Source organism: Balearica regulorum, chromosome 21, assembly GCF_011004875.1.
Source record: "Balearica regulorum gibbericeps isolate bBalReg1 chromosome 21, bBalReg1.pri, whole genome shotgun sequence".
In the NCBI taxonomy this organism is placed as follows: domain Eukaryota; kingdom Metazoa; phylum Chordata; class Aves; order Gruiformes; family Gruidae; genus Balearica; species Balearica regulorum.
This window is the reverse complement of record NC_046204.1, coordinates 2,538,834-2,544,833: the sequence shown is the minus strand read 5'-3', so window position 1 is coordinate 2,544,833 and position 6,000 is coordinate 2,538,834.

The window sequence follows — 6,000 nt, the reverse complement described above, 5'->3', positions numbered from 1 at the left end:
TGATAAAGGTTTTCCTCACATCTTTTGCAAGTTTAGTTTTAAAGCAACTGTATTTTAAAATACACAAGAAATTTTGAAGTCAATAGTTCCCTTTTCAAACTCTTGGAGCAACAATGTTCAGCCAGTTTGACTTGGCATGTAAAACTTTCTTGGGTACAAAAATTGTGTCATTTACAATGACCACAGCAGAACGCGTACGCATTGGCAGAATAAATGCAATGCTACCAGCCTATTAACACTTGGTACCAATTCTCATTCTTTACTTGTTCTGGAGTTTCCCTGTGGCTTCTAATACTGGAATTCCTACAGTTTGCAATCAGCTCCCAGGGCTTGTCAGATATTTCACAGGCTCAAGCGATGGTATACACTGGTTTTCGTGATGTGGGACTCTGACTTCAGGACAGAAGAAGCAGGTGTGTCTCTGCCCCCAGGACAGGGGTACCCAAACAAGTCTGAGACACAGGTAGTGGCAGAAGGTGCAGCTGCTGCTGCTGCTCCTATTGCACCCCCACACCCTGCTCCAAAACCTGCCCAGAAGTGGGCAGGGAGCACTAAATCCTAGAAACTAGGAAATAGCTGCTGTAAAAATTGCAGCAGTGCCCTCTAGCGTTTATGAGATGGTGCAAAGTTCTTAACTGAACTTTAATTAAGCTCAAAAGGTTCACACGTTAAAGCGCAAAAGGTGAACTTTTTAACCAAGCTCAGTAACGCTACTTACACAACCTCTGTGACAGCAGACTGGCCATCAGCCAGATAGAACTCTTTTTTGTGTCTTTCCCAGTCAGTTCCCTGCAAGTAATTTTTAGGTCAGCCCAGTTCAGAACACACAAAAGGATGGCTTTGATATTCCTTTACACATTGGCTGTAAAGGTTGAGAGTACAGAAGAAATGGTATCTCCTCATCATACTTCATGTCTATAAATTAACGCAGAAGATTCAGGAAGCAGCATGTTTTACCGTGGCATCTAAGATGGACAGAAGGATGCAGTAACCGTTTGTATTGAAGAGTATTGTCTGTAACAGTATTCCCTAACGATAGCAGTTGTATATCCCCAAACTGCTACGATATACAAGAGTCTCTGGAAACATGCAGTGGGGCATATGTCCTGGTATAAACCATGTATTGGAAAAATTATTCTGGCCTGAGTGTTTGCTTACCATCTTTCAAAGTGGCATCTTCCCATGCACTTTAACCTACTACACACACCATCGAGCCATTAGCAACCAGCGTATAATTGCTAGCACTCCTATTTTGGGGTGAGAATCTGTCCCACAATTTAAGACTTGGTTCATAGGGTTTTATTATATATTTTATTTCTCTACTCAGAATATAATTATATGACTCACTGAAGTAATGTAGTGAAAAATACAGATGATTTTTGACAACATGAAGACCCTTAACAGCATACTAAACTTAAATCTAAGTGTTTACCTTTTTGTGTGTTAGTAGTTTGTCACGTTTGCAATGCTTTTGTGGGATCCTCTTGGAAGTTATCAGGCCCTCTGATTCTTAGAATTGGTGGGAAGAGTCTGTTGTGGAAAAAGAGGGTCCACCTCCCTCCAGGGACATATGGGTCTACGTAAAACAGACCCTAGCAGGAATAATAAGAGGAAGAAAAGCTGACAAGGACAGGGGATCAAGGTTAGAACAGTAAGAGCCAGCAATGCAGGAGGTTCAGACAATATTAATGAGTCCACGAAAGGCTTATAAAACTAACAGCCAGTCTCTAGAGAAGCTTTGCCCTACTGGATGAGTAGACCATGGAAGAAGCCCCAAGTTCAGAGAACGTCACCCTGTTGAGCTTTCTTCTCTCAGATTGGCAGGTCTGAAGGATAGGTTTTGAGAATAACACATCATACCTCCTTTAGAACAACATTCTTATAATTTGTAAAGTGGAGCAAAAGAAAAAGTTAGGCTTTCTTCAGGGACAAACCCCAGTAACAGGTACAAAAAAATCCCCGCTCCTTTACACTGCATGCTCTTTAACACTGTATTAGATGCATTTCCAAGGTGTTCATCACAACAGGGCTAGGGCATATAAAACATTCCCCGTTCGTGAGCTTACCTCATTGTGAAGATCTATGTATCACCACATACCATTAAAAGATAGGACGAGCATTCTCACAGGGTTAATGCAACAAGGAAAACCATGTTGTGGTATTTAAAATCATCCAGAGCTGGTATGCCCCAACTACAGCAGTACAGCCAGCCATAACAAGGGAATGGCAGTTGCCATTCTTATCTTTTGGTACCTCGTTTGCCCTTGGACCACACCTTGACATTGAGAAAGACCCTTACTCTTGCGAAGCATTACCGATCACCCTGAGACAAGTTCCCAGGCTAAACTGGGCATCAACACCAGGTGGCAGCAGAAGCCGCAGCCTGGTACTTTCAAGCCAGCAGACGAGATTTAATGCAAATTGAAATTTCATTTCACTGTACAGCACCCCAGATACAGTGGGCTTAGTGTGGGTTTCATGCTCATCATGGGAAGATATCTTGCAAAAGATCATATGGAGGCAAATACATCAGTTATATTAATTTTCCCCACTATATTCTGTGTGTGCCTGTGCATGGGTGTCTATAGGTAACCTCATCAAGCAACCTGCAGAATTGAGAGCCTCACGTTACTTATATCCACACTGCTATTTTCGCCACATTTTCCTAACATGGTCAATTACACGATATTAAATCACAAGAGCATAATCTTTTTTGTAGATGAGAGTTTAAGTTTTAGCTCTTGTTCCCTTACATCTTAGACTTGTTTCCTTTCATAAAATACATCAACAAATTCATGCACATTCTGTCAAATATCACATTGAAAACAAAATTTCAAATTTCAACATAAGTGACCAGAAATCAAACTACTTAGATATAATTAACATGATCGTTAATTATACAGTTATGACTACAAGATCAGAACTCGGACCCCAAATGTCATACAAGCCTAGAAAAAGCAGTATTTGATATTCACATATGGCATAATCTTCAATTCCCCACAGCTGAAGAGTCTGTACCTGACCGCTCATGCAAGCAAAGCTCCTAAATAATGCATGGCACTATTATGAATTAGTTCTTAATGCACATGCTTTCCGTCAGTATCACAAGTCTCTTGATTTCAGTCAGGAATAGTGCAGATAGCCATTCTGAAAAAGGGTAGGGTACAAATGAGAGTCACTTGCAGACTGTTTCACCAATGGATCCTAAATAGCAGTGGACTAAATGAAATTTGCTGTCTTTGTGACATGGAAAAGCGGGGAGTGCAGGGGGAAGGAAAGATCCAAGTAACTTTCAGATGTGCTGCAGCTGCCCGGTTATGTAACTTTTCAAAGAGCCCAGACGATTATTTTATGATCTGGTCTTCCTCCACAGAGCTGAATTTCCATATTGCAAAGCATTAAAACCTCTCAAACAATACCAAGAAAAACAGGGCTATCATCTGAGTAGGAGGAATAGGCTCATAAATCCCCTTGATATAATTGCAGAGGATGTCCTGTGAAGAACTCAGCCAAACACAACTCCTAAGATTATCTCTCACTACTAGAATAAACTGTAAAATTAAGAATATTTGTACTTTATCTGGCTTACATCCAAATGTATTACAGTTGACATTTCCTCTAACAATACGAGAATGTCATGCTAATCCCACCCCAATCCTGTTACCATCATCTTCTGCTGCTAACTACAGCGATTCTGCATGGCGGAAAATGATGGTAACTGCCAAGACTCATCAGCCTGAGCAAGCGGATGTTGGACAGGAAGAGCAAACACAAAGGAATACTCTCCTCGCTAAACGCAACTGCAGGTCAGGGAGCCAGCCTGGGCTCCAACTCGGCCATTACATGACAAGGGTAAATTACAAGCATCTCTATGCCACAGACTCCCTGTATACAAAATGGAGGAAATGCCTTCCTCACAGGAGTGTGATGAAATCAGCTGGGAGGGGTTTTTTTGCCTTTTTAGCTGGAGACACATGTGCAGGCATTACATTATGAAGTTGACAAAGTAGTTCAAAAGGGCACATGCAGTTTTGGCAAGGGATTTCTTACTCGATTCCTTTGGGGGAAAAAAAAAGTTGTATGTGGTTCAGATAAAGAGGCTTCTTTGCAAACATAATGCTACCGCAATACAGCTGTAAAAGAAAGCTAAACCACCTATTGCCAGCACTGCTGCTTGCCATTCAAAATGTAAACAGTAAAACATTAGAAATAGTATATTAATAAACTCTTCAGAACCAGCACAAGGACAGAAAGGTTTTGAAGTTCTTAGCAGTTGTATTGCTAACCTTAACTGCACATTTTCCATCCAGTTTGCACCACAAATTTTAATTGACAACGCTGTTTGAAGTGCAAAGAACTGACAAATTAATTTGGAATCTAAGGGCGAGGAGTATACAGCTGCCACACCGTAAGACAGGCCCAAGAGTTTTAATTTGTTTTTAGTAGAGAATGAGAAGCTAGCTCTGTTAAATTAAGCTCTACAACTTGGTGAGGAACTTTAACTTTCACCAGGATCAGAGCTGAGGTCAGAAGATTGCCTGGATCCCATCTGGTGTTTCTGGTTGTTAGTCTCTGTGTACAGAACTGTGACAAGCTTCAAAGAACAAGAATGATCCTTTTACTTATGAAAGTTTAACCTTCAATTCTGATAAGCTGTTCCTTGAAGTTTATCTGTAATTGCTCCATTTCCTGTCACCATGTCTGATGCTATCACTTGATTGAAATAAGCCATAGGAGGAGGAAGATAGAACTGCTCGGAGTAATTTTTTTTTAATTCCAACATCACTTTTTAGAACTGCCACTGGCACCAGCCGGGCCAATGCATCTCAGATTCCTCCACACTGAATGTTCTTAGCTCTTTGGCCTTCCTTTATAATTCAATAATAAATACCTCATACCCTGGGCAATTCTTTCACATGACTTGACAGCATCAACTTCGGACAAGATTTGACAAGCTTTTCAGAATGCAGTGTGTTAAACACATATCTGATGAAAGTAGCAGATGAAATATAGAATTGTTGAACTAAGTGGTGCAGTCATCCTTGGAAAAGCTCCCAGATCTCTCACTAGTGCAAAATGGTGTCCATCACTTCCAGAGTTGTCACTCCTTGAATACTTACTGTTCATTCAAGAGCTCAGATCTCCACTACACAAAGAACAGCAGCTGTTTAACAGTTAAACGGTTCCTATGCTCTACAAGAAAACTTGGAGGGGCATGGATGGGCCAGAGGGAAGTTGGAACTGGTGCTCCTAAGGGGCACTCAGTGTCAACTAATGTGAAAAAAAAAAATCAATGGAAGTTTAGATAAATATATGCAGTTACATATTATTACAGTATGACTCACTCTGTCAAGCACCAGCCAGCATAGAAAAGGATCCGTTGCTGCGTACTTGCTCTTCACTCAACATGAATCCTTATTTTGCGAAAGAGACAAAAACTAAGTTCCGTAGATCTTAAAATATATTTGCTTTTGTAAACAAGGACTTGGAATTTGTGTGATGGTTCTATCAGATACAAGAATAGTACATATCATAGCAATACTCATTTCCACTGCAGAAAGGTACTTCACTACACTGCTAGATAGAACTGAACATCAAAGTCTGATGTAAGCATGAATACCTTGTCAATCAAAACATCTTCATTAGAAACTCCAGATCCCAATTCCTATTTAAAGCAGAGGAGGAAAGCTGAAAAGAGCATTTGGGATTAGAGCTGTGACAGGGTGCGTCAAAGATGTTGAGAGGGAGTTCAGAAATATGGGGGGGGAGCGCAGGGAATTACTGAGGCTCTTCATGATCTCCATCCATTATTTTCTACATAAGAGTTGAATTTAAAGTTGTCTAAGAGACTCTGCTTCAGTTAACACTGGCTGATTTTAACCTCTCCACCTCTGCCATCTGTGGTTTTTACATACACTAGAAAAGAAAATCCCTATAAAAGTAAACATTAGGAAAAGCTTGTTTTGTTTGTAAGTCATTAAAAAAAATCAGACCATCTAC